We start from the raw sequence: 15,623 nt of genomic DNA, 5'->3' as shown, positions 1-15,623 counted from the left end.
ATTTGGGCTCTTTTGCGTTCTTATTTTAATTTTCTTCAGGTTTGATTTGAACTTGCATATTAGTAATTGATATTCTTTTACATAGTTGGCCCCCGGTCTTGTTTTGTCTCAATGATATTGAGCTTCTCTATCCTGTCTTCCCACAGATTTAATCAGTTCCATTCCTGTGTATTCCACATGTATATATGCCGCTCCTGTTGTTGAATAAAGGTGTTTGCAATGAGGAAGTTATTGCTCTTGCAGAATTCTTTCATGCAGTCTTCAGCTTCTTTTCGATCCCCAAAGCCATAGTTTCTAATTACTCTTCCTTCCTTTTTGTTTCCATGTGTGCATTCCAATTGTCAGCAATTATTAATGCATTTTCAGTACATGTGTGGTCAATTTCAGACTAAAGAAGTTGGTACAATTCTTCATTGGCTTTAGTGGTTTGTGAGAAAATTTGAATAATGGTTCTATTAACCGGCCTTCCTTGTGTATGAAGATAAATATTCTGTCACAGGCAGCATTGCACTTCAAGATAGATCTAAAAATGCTCTTTTTGAGGATGAAAGAGACATTCTTTTGAATTTGTCATTGTCAGCATAGTCATTCTTATCATTTTAAGATTCAAAGGGACTATTTCAACTCACCAATGCCTAGGATATTGATCTTTGTAGGTCAGATTCCGTTTTTTTATGATTTCCAATTTTCCTAGATTCTTATTTTGCACGTTTCATGTTCTGATTATTAATGAATGGTTGCAATGATTTTTCTCATTTTGAATTATAATCCATTAGCAAATGAAGGTGCCAGAAGAAGCTTTAGTACACTTTGTTGCTAGATGCCTTCAAGTCAGTTCTGTCTCATAATAATGCCTACACAACAGAATGAAACATTGCCTGGTCCTGCCCCATACTCAAAAATTTTGTTATGTTTGAGTCCATTGTTGTAGGAATTGTCTCGATCCATTTGATCGGGTGTCTTCCTCTTTTTGCAACCCCTCCACTGTAATGTGTATGATGTCCTCCAGGGACTGGTCTGTCCTGATAACATCTGCAAAGTACATGAGATGAAGTCTCGCCATCCTATCTGCCAAGGAACATTTAGCTGCACTTCTTCTCAGACAGATTTGTTTGTTCTTCTCTCCACCCATGGTACTTTCAGTATTTTTTTGTCAGTACCTTAATTCAAATGCACCAGTTCTCCTTCAGTCGTTCTCATTCAATGTTCAAATTTCACATGCATAAGGTGTGGCAGAAAATGCCATGCCTTGGGCCAGGCGCAACTTAATCCTAAGTGAAATTCTTGATCTTCAGTACTTTAAAGTGGTTATGTGCAGTAGATTTGCCTAATGCAATATGTTATTTGGTTTTTTTGATTGTTGTTTCCATGAGCATTAGCTGTGAATCTAAGCAAGACGAAATCCTTGATAACTTCAATATTTTCTCCATTTATTATGATGTTATCTACAGCTCCTGTTGTGAGGTTTTGAGTTATCATTAAGGTGGACTCTACTTTGAGGAAGCTCTCTTTCTCGGTGATATTTTGATTGTTTTGCAATCTGAGGGACTCATTTTCTGGCATTATATCAGACAATATTTTACTGCTATGCATAAAGTTTTCAATGGTGAATCCCTCAGAAGTGGACTGATTGTTTTGTCGTCCTGTCAGTTCTTAGTCTGGAAGCTGTGTTGAAATCTGTTCACCGTGGGTGATCCTGCCTGGTATTTGAAGTACTAGTGGACTAACTCCCAGCATCACAGCAAAGCACAAGCTACCACAGTGCAGCAAATTGACAGATGGGGCGCGGGAGGGGAGTTGTCATTGTTAGACACTGTTAATTTGGCTCTAACTCATAGCACCCACAGCCTGTTTCCTCACAGTTAATGTTGGAGACCATTTTTGCAGCCAGTATGCCAATTCATCCCATTGAGGACCTTCTTCTTTTTTTCACCACTCCACTTTACCAAGCATGATAACCTTCTCTAGGGACTATGCTCAGCTGTTAAGATGTCCAAAGTATGTGATATGAAGTCTTGCCATTCTCACGTCTAGGAAGCATTCTGGCTCTACTTCCGCCAAGAAAGATTTGTTCCTTCTTCTGAAAGTCCATGGAATATTCAATATTCTTCACCAGCATCATAATTCAAAGACATCAACTTTTATTTTACCTTTCATAATTATTGTCCATTTTCAAGTACATATGAGGTGATTGAAAATGCCATAGTATGATAGTTATATAATTTTATGTCAGTTTGAAGATATGTAAAAGTGTAAGGTTGGTATCCAATCTGTCAATCACACCATAGCCTGATGGTGCCTCTTTGTGACCATGGCCTTCTCATAAGGAGGGCCCTGGGAACCTCCCCTTCTTTTTGCATTCACCTGACTGCGTCCTGCCCACGTTGAGAGCTGCCAGAGTCTTGCCATGCTTCCATCGACCTTGGGTCCACACGACATTGCAATCACTGGCCTTTGACATCCCTGCATTCTGCATCATTGCATGTAACTGCGTAAGTTGGAAAGGAACTTATGGGCTAGTGTTGGACTTATGGACTTGAGTTGGACTGGCCTGGGCTATTTCCTTGAAATAGAAATACTATAATGACTTCTTGATTAAAAACTATTTATTGCACATATATGAGTGTCACTTGATTTGTGTCTCTAGTCAGCCTGGCTTACATCCAGTTCACTGCCATCAAGTTGATTCCAACCCTTAGCAACTCTATAGGACAGGGGAGAGATATCCCTGTGGGTTTCCAATACTGGAACTTTGTATGGGAGCAGAACTGCTGATCTTGTGTTGAGCAACCCAACTTGGTTGGTTCTGACGCATTATGTTTGTAACCACTATACCACTAGGGCTCAGCTGTGCCTTATTCCTCAAAGTGACATCTTTTAACACTGGAAATTGGTCTTCAGCAAGATCTACCAGTGTACTCGGTCATATGACTTATTTTCTTTTTACACTGTTTTGATTGTGATGTGAGGGAAAATCTACAGAGTAAATTGATTTTCTTTACAATTCATGCAATGTTTTATGATATTGATTGCAATACCTACAATGCAATACTACTTTTCCTATTCCCTCCCTTTGTTTGCCGTTTCCATTGGTCTTTCGTTCCCATGCCTTCCTGCCTTCTGAGTAACTCCCTGACAAATGCTGGGCTCTGAATTGTACATCGTTGACAGTATAGGTCTCCTATTTGGGGGCTGAAAGTTGAGCCATGGAGGTGAGGTCAGGTGTCAAATGGGAATTCCACTAGTGCCTATCATATCCTAAGGTTAGTCTTATTATTTTGAGTTCTACATTTTCCCCAGTTGATCCAGGGCCTACTACTGTGAGCACTCTCAGAGCAATCTGCAGTGAGAACCCTATGCTATCTTGGTCTTATGGACTCAGCACTGTGGAGCCTGGGCTTCATGTGGTCAGTGAATCCCTTTCATCTTCTTTTGATGCTATCTGTGTAATTCTGTATTTTGAATTTCTCTTCCATTTTTTCAGCTAGTGAAATGCACATGCTTTTAATTTTTGCTGTCCTAATTCCAGGTCTTTGCACCTTTTCATATAATTCTTTATTCCATCTTTTTTAATTCCCCTTTGAAATTTTATGTTCAGCTTCTTTATTCAGCGTCTTTACTTCATCAATTATTTCTATATTTCTCTCTCTCTTTTTCGTACTTCATCATTTCTTTCATTGGCTTCAGCTACTCCACATTCAAGGTGACATCCGTTTTGTCTTTTCTTTAGTTTCTATCTTTTTAATTATCTTTGAATTTCTTTATTTATGATGTTCTTGATATTATTGCAGAACTCGTATCATCTCAGGTGATTTGTGTTCAATGTGTCAACTTTCTTCTTGAAGTATCCTCTAATTTAGATGAGATATACTCAAATTCATACTTTGACTCTTGGGGACTTGTTTTAATTTTGTTGGAATTCGAGTTGAATTTGCCATTGATGGTTTGTTCCACAGTTCGTCTCCAGTCTCGTGACTGATGATATTGAACTTCTTTATACCGTAAATACTTGAGTATAAGCCGAGGTTTTTTCAGCACATTTTTTATGCTGAAAAAGCACCCCAGCTTTGGGGGGTAAAATTAGTTGCCTTGGGTTATACTCGAGTATGTATAGTAGTTTATTTCAACAGATATAGTTGATTTAATTCCTGTGTATTTCTATCGAATATACATGATCCATGTCTATGGTTACTGTTTACATCCCTGAAAAATAAATCTTCAATCAATAAGCCATCCTTTTTGGAAAATTCTATCATGAGATCTCCCATGTGGCTTCCATCCCCATGGCCATATTTTCTAACTAGTGATCCTCCTCCTTAGTTTCCAATTTTTGCATTCAAGTCATCAGTAATCTTGATTGCATGTTTCATCAATTTCAGACTGAAAAGGTTGGTAAAAATCCTCAATGGCTTTATTGTTAGCATTAGTGGTTGGTGTGTAAATTTGAATAATAACTTTATTAATTATTCATCCTTGTAGGTGTAATATATCCTACACCTAACAATGGTGAACATTGGAATCGATGTTGAAACATTCTCATTTTTAACATGAAAGTCATCCATTCCTTTCAAATTTGTTACTCTGGTATGTAAACCATATTATTGTGACATTCAAAATGGCCAATACCAGTCTATTTCAGTTCAATAACACCTAGAGTGTTTGATCTTTATGTGTTCCATTTTTTCATGGCTTCCAATTTTTCTAGATCCATATTTCATGCATCCCATCTTCTTGTTAGTGGTTATTGCAGTACTGCTGTTTCTTCTCATTTTGAGTCATTGCCACATCAACAAATATAGGTCCTGAAAACTTTATATCACTAAGGTCAACTCTACTTTGAGGAGACAGCTCTTCCCCAATTATATTTTGAGTGTCTTCCAACTTGAGGGGTTCATCATCCTGCACTATATGAAACAATATTCCACTGCTATCAATGTGCTCCACAAACACCACTATTTTTTTCAGATGTAGATTGGCAGGTTATTCTTTCTAGTCTATTTAGCTTGTAAGCTTTTCTGAAAATTTTCCACCACGGGTAACTATGCTTGTGTTTGAAATACCAGTGGTATATCTCACAGGATCATGATGACTTTCAAGTTATGATAGTTCAAGAACCTGACATGTCTGACAACTTGGCATGCTAGCCTAATTCCGAATGGCCAGCACATCTCTCTTCTTGCTTTCTCTAGTTTCTGTAGACCACTGTACCTGAGCATGCATGGCTTAGGAGGTTGTGGAGTTAATTCTTGCTTCCTGGAGTAACCCTTAACCAATGACCCATAGGAGTTGTTGGACAAATAGCCACACTCCCTCACATTCTGGGCAGAATAACTAGTGGATTTTCTACAGTGTCTCCAGTAAGATTAACCTCCAGTTGCTCACAATTTTAAATTGTTTGATAATGTACTTTTCATTGGCTGCCTTCTTTCTCTTTTCTATTTCCCATTTCCTTATTGATATCTCCCCAGAAAATGGCTTAATTAAAACCTTTGTCTCAGGATCTAATCCTATGGGGAACCCAAACTCAATCACACAAGACATTTGTCAAATCATGGACTTAGTGGTTATAGCTATTATATGTGTAGGTCATGGAAGAGGAGAATTCATACCATCACTTTGAATAGTCATTCGGAGTGCCAACTGGGTCCCCAGCATAGATCCTGGACATCAAAACTCACTGTTTCCTGTATCATAACACTTCCTTTTAGACTTCAGTCATTCAAAAAACTCAACAAATAGCTTGCTGTCTCACTTCAAATTTTGTAGTGTGCAAATATGGCTATGTTTTCATTGTGTGTTTAGCCCTGGACAAATCAGCTTTGACCAGGAAGGTGAAGTCATGTGGAAAAACAAACCAAAAACACTAGCAGCTGTGTGTTGTAGAAGAAAACCCTGTGGATGAAGTGCAATTTTTAGGGAACAGAGACCAGTAAGATAAACCAATAAGTGTCCACTGTTTTGATGTTAAGGAGAACCCTGATGAGGCAGTAATTAAGCACTTAAGGGCTAATCAATCAGCAGTTCAAACCCACCATCTTCCCCAAGGAAGAGTTACGAAGTGGCAGTCTGACCCCCTTAAGATTTACATTGATTACCACTACCAACTGATCTGAGAGGGATAGCATTAGGGGATGCTGGATCGCATTCTTAACGAGCTCTAATGGCAGAGTGGACTCCTCATTGATCTCCTAACCACAAGGAAAGTGGTTCTAACCTATCAGTTGGTCCATGTGAGAAATAGGAGTTTGTCTGCTCTGGTAAAGATTTAAGCCTTGGAAAATCAAAGGGTGAAGTTCTGTTCTATCTTGTAGGGTCTCTATGAGTCAGCTTCAACACAATGATAATGAGTTTGCTTTGGAATTTTGGGATAGAATAGGAGAAATATGAGCAACAAAGTTTAAACTTATTTTAAATTTTCAGTGGTATTGCTCAGAGAGAGATTCTTGGAACCCACAAGACTGTTGTCCTTAGGCACCTTCAGATCTGGAACTGAACTCACTCCCTTGGCTCAATCTTCAGCCAAACAATAGGTAGATTTATAAGGTAAAAAGTAACACTAATCAACTCTTTGAATCAAAAGGATATAATTTATTCAAAGATAAAGTTCAGAAGGCTCAGGAAAGAAGGGGGAATGGAAACAGGAAATACAAGGAGGAAGTGCGATAAGTTATATTACGTTGAGCAGATTGCAGTCAATATCATGAAGCAAAATATGTGTGAACTGTCAAATGGAAAACAGATGTATTCTGTAAACCTTCACCCAACTCACAATAAAGAGATTTTTTTTCAGCCTTGGAAACCTATGAGGCAATACTATTCTGTCCTATAGGGTACCACTGAGTTGAAATCAACCCAGTGGCAATGGGATATTGATGCTGATGCTTTCTGCCGATTCTAAAAAATAGGGTTATTAGCAATTATTGTGGAAATAGCATGAATGAGACTATGTAAATGGGGTTGGTTACAGATAAATTCTTGTAAATGTTAAAGGATAAGTGATTGAGGATGGACTTGCCCAAAAAGAGAAAATTATTGCAAGATTTTGTTCCAGGGATAAAATAAAAATAGGTTTCCTGTGGGTAAGACTTAAGCCTATAGATATGGAATTTAAGGAACTGGTATCCCATGATGGTCACCTTCCCGACACAATCACTCAAGACAAAAAGTGGGTGTATAAACAAATGTGGTGAAGAAAGCTTATGGAGCCTAGCTATCAAAAGATAAAGAGTCTAGGGTTTTAAAGACTAGAAGGTTCACAAGTGGCCATCTAACTCAGAAGCAATAAAGCGCACATGAAAGAAGCACACCAGCCTGTGTGATCACAAGATGTAGAAGGGATCAGGTATCAGGCATCAAAGAACAAAAAAATCATATCATTGTGAATGAGGGGGGGTACAGTTAGGGGATCCAAGATCTATCTGTAGGCAACTGGACAACCCCTTACAGAAGGGTCGCTGGGAGGAGATGAGCCAGTCAGGATGCAGTGTAGCAACGATGAAACATATAACTTTCCTCTCATTCCTAAATGCTACCGCGCCCACTATCATGATCCCAATTCTACCTTACAAACCTGGCTAGACCAGAGAATATACACTGGTCCATATAGGAACTGGAAACACAGGGAAACCAGGACAGATGACCCCTTCAGGACCAGTGCTGAGAGTAGCAATAACAGGAGGATGGAGGAAAGGTGGGGTAGAAAGAGGGATCTGATTACAAGGATCTACATATAACCTCCTCCATGAGGGAGGGACAACAAAAAAGTGGGTGAAGGTAGATGTCGGACAGTGTAAGATAGGACAGAATAATAATTTATAAATTATCAAGGGTCCATGAGGGAGGGGAAGGGGGAAGGAGGGGAAATGAGGAGCTACTACCAAGGGCTCAAGTAGAAAGCAAATGTTTTGAGAATGATGATGGCAACAAATGTACGCAGTGGATGTATGTATAGATTGTGATAAGAGTTGTAGGAGCCCCCAATAAAATGATTCTTTTTAAAAACCTCAAAGAGCAAAACACACTATGGTTTATTGTACATCAATGATACTTCAATAAAATTACATAAGAAAGGGGACAAAGAAATGGAATTTAAGGTAAAGAAAGTATTCCCTTTGAGGACCATATTGCAAATATATATTTAGGCAGGCAATTAGATAAAGACATTTTAAGTCTGGGCTTCTATACCTGCCATCTGTCTGTTATGAAAAGTATAATTAGCAACTAGAATCTCTCATACAAAATCAACTCAATATGGTCTTTCTGGTCTGACCTCCGTGGTGTTCTACTCTGCTTTGATGGAGCTCATCATATCATGACTCTATAACAAGATTGAGGAGTTATTTGCATTCTTATGTGGAAGGTAAATCTGTTTGGCCATTCTGTTAGACTAGTTCATTTTCTTTCCTACCATCCCATCTGCCATTTTAATTCAAAACAGGGAGAAAAGCATGTATGTGCCTTTTGAGGAAGGAGAAGATTTTGGTGTGGAAGAAATTCTCTTCTAGACTGCAAGGTAAGTATTTACCCCCTCTAGCCCTGTTGGAGGAGGGGAAAAGGAAGAGAGACAAGGCAAAGAGAACAACATAGTTAGTTTCATGCCTCCTTACTTGACCTGGGGATTGAGGGGAATATCAGTGACTATGGACCTGTTGTGCTCCCCATTTGGAAGCATGAAGAATAGAGGCTGCCAGGCAGAGCAGCCCTCTGGGAAGTCACTGAAGACAAACATATAGAGAGTGCCATCAAGTCTACTGTGATCCATGGAGACCTTATATGAAATGGAATGGAGTGCTGTCTGATCTTGCACCATTGTCACACATTCCTGAATGTTGAAGTCCATTGTTGCAGCGATTAGGTCAATCTGCCTCAATAAGGATCTTCCATGTCCCTCTATTTCATCAAATATGATGTCTTCCTCTAGCAATTGTCCACTGATAGTGTGTCCAAAACACATTAGTCAGTCAGTGTTCTCTTGTGATCCATAAGGTTTTCTTTCAGTAATTTTTGGAAGTGGACTAGCAGGCCCCTCTTCCTTGTCTGTCTTAGTCTAGAAGCTTCACTGAAACCTGTCCACCATGGGCAATCCTGCTGGTATTTGAAATTCTGGGAACAGAGCTTCCAGCACCATAACAATACACAAACCATTATAGTACAACCAACTGACAGATGAGTGGAGGATATCTATATCTATATATGGAGAGAGAGAGAGTAAAACTGGCAATGCAGTCTGATTAGGCAGTATTCTGATAATCTGCTGCTAACAGAAAGTATCCCCACAAATAACATCTTAAAGTAATGATAATATCAATTTTGCTCACAAATCTGCAATCTGGGCAGAGCTCAGTGAGGACACTAGTTTTGGCTTCATCAAGCATTAGCTGGGGTAGCTCAAAGGACAGACGCTGCAGCTCTCTTAAGACTCACTCCCTCACACGACTGATACTTCTATTGGTTGGAGCTCAAGAAGAACCCTATATGTGACATTTTCATTTGGCTTGGTCTTCCTTGCAACATCCTGATAGGGTCCCAATGGTGAACAACCCAATACGACCAGGTGGAAGTCACAGAGCAACACTTCTGCCATAGTCAAAGGCCTGCCAAGATGCAAGGAAGAGGGAAAGCAGGCCCTGTTTCTGGAAAAATGAACACAAACTCATCTTGTAACAAGAGAATGTGCGATGTGCAACATTAGGACAGTCATCTTTGAAGGACACAACCTGCCATGAGCCAAGATACAGAGACAGATTTCTACGAAAGCGAAAGGGCAGGACTTAGACTTAAAGATAAAGCCATAGACTTCATAGGACAAGAGCAATAGGGAGACAAGCAAAGGAAAGCTCTAGGACGCAAGCCTAACATGGCTAAAGATAGGGACAATGTCAGGACTGAACTGGAAGCAAGCAGACACCTGTGCAAGGCAGAACCCGTGAAGTTGTGAGTGCCTTCAAAGCTAAGTCAAAGTACCTTGGGGCGTGAGAAGGGAAGGAGCAGGAGAAGGAATTAATGGGTAGGTTTATGGAATTTGTAAGTCTGGAGACAGAGCATCAGGAATAGCTGGGTTCTGGCACTCAGTTGATACCATCAGAGTTTGAACCTTTTCCTTTCAGAGCTGTTTCCTTTTGAGTTTCACGCAGGCTTCCTGATGACAGCTGTAGTTTTATCTAGAAGCTCAGGAATTCTATTAGAGAGAGGCTCTTTTCCTTTCTAATCATTGGTGGTACTATCAGGTAAGCATTGGATTGCTAACTGCAAGGTTGGCAGTGCTACCCTACCAGCTACCTCATAGGGAAAAATATGGAACTTTCTGCTCACATAAATATTTACAGTCTGAGAAACCCCACAGGGACCTTCTATGATTCAAAATGGACTCATTGGCAATGGGGAAATTGTTTCTGGGGCACTTTTTAGGGTTAGATATCATTAACCTAGCATGAGTCTCATACTGAGTCTGACCCAGTCCCTTTGGACAGAGGAAAGTCATGCCCTGACTAGCCAGGCCTGGAGCTGGCAGATTGGGTCAATGCCAGCAGAAGCATGGAGATGGAGCATGGTGGAAGAGTGATCCCAAAGATACAAGCCATGTGCTGTGAGTGGAAGAAGGGCAAATGAATGCTGCATTAATTAACCAGTCATTGACAAAATGAGGTTGCATGACAAATGGCTCCAAAACCCAGCAGTTCAACAAACAGCCCAACCCCTTCCCTCCCACACACACCGTTCTTAAAATTCAGGATCAGGGAGATTAACTGGAACTTTGAACTTGGCACTTCAGGGCTTGGAAGAGGTGACAGTGCATGTAAAGGCCTTGGGGCAGGAGAGATCTTGGTGTGACTGAAAGCCCAGAAGAAGACTAATTTGGGGGAGGTGAGATAATAGGAATGGAGTTTTCAGTGAGCATTTCCTTGAGAGCCTTCAAGCAAAAGCGATTTTTCTATATTCATGTTTTAGAAGTAGATCTCCACCCATTGTGTAAAGCTTTGGGTATTGGATTGGTGTCGGTATGCAGGGAAAAAATAAATGGGCTTGTTATGGATTAGGAGCCTGTGGTAGTCACCTAATCTTGTGTCAAGTTAAGGATTAGGAGTGTAGGCGTGGAGTCTAGGCTGCCAATCTGGAGATAGTCAGTGAGATTTTTATGTGGGCATAGCCTTCTCCTGAGAACTCTGAGAAATCTGGTACTTCCTCCTTGGAGGTGGAAGACACCTCTCTCTCTCTCTCTCTCTCTCTCTCTCTCTCTCTCTCTCTCTCTCTCTCTGCTACTCCTTGGGAGACATTGCAGAAGGCAAGCCAAATGGATGCGACCAGACCTCTGAAGCCAAAGAAGCCTCAGAGAGATCGCAGCCAGCACTGAGATGCTTACAATGCCACTGGATCCACAAGACTTTCCACCCATTGGCCTGTGATTATCCTGCATTCAGCATCACTGCACATGTTTTATGGGTCTGAAAAGGAATTTATAGATTGGTATCAGACATATGGGCTAATATCAGACTTATGGATTTGATGTGCACTGGGCTGGGACGTTTGCTTAATGTACAATTACTGTTTGATATAAAACTCTCTCTCTGGATTTATAAGGTAGAATTAGACCAGAACATGTACTCTGGTACAGACAGGAGCTGGAAACACAGGGAATCCATGACAGATGATCCCTTCAGGACCAGTGGTGTGAGTGGCAATACCAGGAGGGTGGAGGGAAGGTGGGGTAGAAAGGGTGAATCGATCACAAGGATCTACATAAAATCTCTGCCCTGGGGGACGGACAACAGAAAAGTGGGGGAAGTGAGATGTTTGACGTGTAAGATATGACAAAATAATTTATATATTACCAAGGATTTATGAGGGAGGGGGAGGAGGATGGAAGTGGGGAAATGAGGAGCTGATACGAAGGGCTCAAGTAGAAAGCAAATGTTTTGAGAAGGATGAGGGCAACACATGTACAAATGTACTTGACACACAATGGGTGGATGGATGGATGGATGGATGGATGGATGGATGGATGGATGGATGGATGGAATGACTGTGATAAGAGTTGTATGAGCCCCCAATAAAATTATCAAGGGTTCATAAGGAGGGGGGAGTGGGGAGGGAGGAGAAAAATGAGGAGCAGGTGCCAGGGGCTTATGTGGAGAGCAAATGTTTTGACAATGATGAGGGCAATGAATGTATAAATGTGCTTTATAATGGATGGATGGATGGATTGTGATAAGAGTTGTATAAATCCCTAATATAATGATTAAATAATAGGGAAATGATTTTTAAAAACCACCAACTCTCTCTCATACACATGAGTCTCCCTCGATTTTCCTCTAGCATACCCAGACTAATACACAGTTCGCCCCTGTCCTATAGGGCCGCTATGAGTTGGCATGGACTTGAGGGCAGTGGGTTTGTTAGGGCTTTGGAGTTCAGCAGGCCTTTGTTGGTGTGTTTGAGTCTATTTTTGTAGCTGTTGTTTGCAGGTCAGTGGCTCATCTTCCAGCACTCTATAGGACCATATTTTGTTGTGACCCATAAGGCTTTCATTTGTTAATATTTGGAAGTAGATCACCAGGTCTTTCTTCCTAGTCTGCCTTAGGCTAGAGCAGTGGTTCTCAATCTGTGGGTTGTGACCCCTTTTGGGGTCCAGCGACCTTTTAACACGAGTCACCCGATTCATGGCAGTAGCAACATTACAGTTATGAAGTAGCAAGGAAAATGATTTTATGGTTGGGGGTCACCACAACATGAGGAATTGTATTAAAGGAAGGTTGAGCACCACAGGGCTCGAGGTTCCACTGAAGCCTGCCCATCATTGCTGACCCTTCTGGGGTTTGTCATATCGGTGGCACAGCTTCCAATTTCACAGCAGCACTCTAGCTACCACTGCACCACGAACTGATAGACAGGTGGTGGACTGTTCTTAAAAGCCACCTGATTTACGATGCTTTGTTTTGACAGCCCTGGAAAATGGATACAGAATCTAGTTTCATAGTCAATGCAAGACACACCTTGGGGCAGTAGGGATGGCATGAAGTGAATAGATTCAAAGTATATTTTAGGGAGAGGAAGGATGACAGTTAATGCCTGGGGGGTGTGCAAGAAGAAAGGAAGCAGAGACACCATTGATATTAAGTGCCTGAGTTAAGACAGGAATTTCCAGGGAAGCTGGTGGGTCATGATGGGAGAATTTCACACTCCCCGGGGACAGGGGGAGCATTGATTAGTTCATATGTCTGTGCATCTTCTCAGACAATAGAGGCTTTGTCATCCTCAAATGAAGCATGCAGTTGGAGCTCAGAGAGGGCATGCAGTGCAAATGAAGACTGGGTTGGTTGAGATGGGTGGACCAGGGCCACTAGTCAATTCTGAGGAGCTTCAGAAAACCTGCCCAGTGTCTCTTGGAGAGTGGGCATGTCTCATGGCCACAGAGGGCCTTTTAATGTTTCACCTCCCACTGCAGCAGCGAGAGGCTCTATCAGCTCATCCTGGAAAGGAAACATACTACCTGCCATCAGGTTCATTTCTTCAGAAAGGATGGAAGAATACAAATGAAAGACTACAGTTTGAAGGGGTCTTAGGCAGACTATCAGGCTCATTAAAGCTTCATTTATTAAAACTTCATTATTCAGAGACATTCTCCCAGTAGGATGTATGGTGGGGTGGGGGTGGGCATGAGGAGGAAGGCTTGGAGCAGGGTAGGGGAACAACCCCACACCCCCAAAAAATACCTTCCCAAGAAGCAATTCCAGTGGGCACAGATTAGATAGAAGTTTCATCCTCTGGTCACTTGATGTTTGTCCCTCTCTTTTATCTGAATGCTCTTTCCACATTGCTCAGATGAATCATCAAATTTATATTAAAATGCAAGTTAGGAAGCATCATCCCCAACCAACCTTGTTCATCAAAATGGTAGTGCTCTCTCCGGGTACCCTGAGTTCAGTTTGTCAACAAGCTGAAGCAGTTGAGCTGGGGCTCTGTGAGGCCCAGGAGCATGAGTTCATTAATATCCGACCCATAATGCCTTGCTGGGTTTATGCCAACAAAGCCCTGTCACTCCTTACCTTAGGATTTACTCACTCTTTGAAACAGGCATTTATTTACACACAGTTTGACCTCATGATGGTGTTCAGCAGATGTGGATCTTACTTATTTGCATTGTTCTGTGACAGTTGCAAAATTCGTTAGTGGCTCAGGGATCAATCCTCTGTGGACTGCCCCGAAGCTAGATGAAGCAAGCGGGTTCTCCCTGATTCATCCTCCCTCCTTAGCAATGCTTGCTAGTCAGGATAACATAGTGCCCATTAAAGAAACTGCCTGTGTCACTTTAAATTTGTGAGCTGGGCGGGAGGGAGGGTCATGATCACAAGTGACAGAAACTGACGCTTGACTAACTTAGGGAAAAAGGCCTAATGGTGGATAAATGTTGGGAAGACAAGAAAATGTGGCAAATGCCTGGGCAATCTCAGGGCTGTGAAGCAGGTAATGGCGAAACACTCCTCCTGAGGCCAAAGCGTGCCCTCTGTAGTACATTAAATCACATTCACACACACCCATTCATGTTCACATGGGACCTGAGGCTATGGCCTTACTTGGAGAGGAGGTCTTGGCAGATGTGCTTAGATAAGTATTTCAAGAGCTCCATCTTTCTGGGTTTAGATTTCAGATGGATACTACATGCACTGATTGGTGTGTTCTTATAAGAAGGGGAGTGGGCACACAGAGACCCCATGTGAAGACACTGGCAGAGATTGGATCAGTGCATCTATAAGCCAAGAAATATCAAGGATTAGCAGCAGTGACCAGAAGCAGAGAGAGGCTACTTTGATTCTCCATCAGAGCTCTCAGAAGGAATGAATCTTGCCCACACCTTAATTTTAACCCTTTGTCCTTCAGAAAAGTGAGAGAACAAATGCCTGCTGTTTAAGTCACTCGATTGGTAGCCAGTTGTTACAGCTACCCAAAAGAACCATTATGGATTGATCTGTAGCCCCCTCAAAATATGTGAGAAATTTGAACCTTGGTGGACATGATCCTGTTTGAAAAGAAGGGAGTTCTTTTGTAATATAAATGAGGCCACATGGCCACTGGAGATCCCTTCATAGAGGGGTTTAGAAGAGGAGATGGGTCAGTCAGGGTGCGAGGTAGTACCGATGAAGAACACAGCTTTCCCCCAGATCCTGTATGCTTCCTCCCCCCAACTACCATGATCCAAATTCTACCTTGCAGGGCTGGATAGGGCAGAGGTTGTACACTGGTGCATATGGGGGCTGGAGGCACTGGGAATCCAGGGTGGATGATACCTTCAGGACCAAAGGTGTGAGGGGCGATGCTGGGAGAGTGGAGGGTGAGTGGGTTGGAAAGGGGGAACTGATTACGAGGATCCACCTGTGACCTCCTCCCTGGGAGATGGACAGCAGAGAAGGGGGGGAAGGGAGACTCGGGATAGAGCAAGATATGACAAAATAACAATGTATAAATTACCAAGGGTACATGAGGGAGGGGGAAGCGGGGAGGGAGTGGAAAAAAAAGAGGACCTGATGCAAAGTGCATAAGTGGAGAGCAAATGCTTTGAGAATGATTGGGGCAGGGAATGTGCGGATGTGCTTTATATAATTGATGTATGTATATGTATGGATTGTGAT

The sequence above is a fragment of the Tenrec ecaudatus genome, unplaced genomic scaffold, assembly GCF_050624435.1.
Source record: "Tenrec ecaudatus isolate mTenEca1 unplaced genomic scaffold, mTenEca1.hap1 Scaffold_521, whole genome shotgun sequence".
In the NCBI taxonomy this organism is placed as follows: Eukaryota; Metazoa; Chordata; class Mammalia; order Afrosoricida; family Tenrecidae; genus Tenrec; species Tenrec ecaudatus.
Note: the sequence above shows the minus strand (reverse complement) of the source record.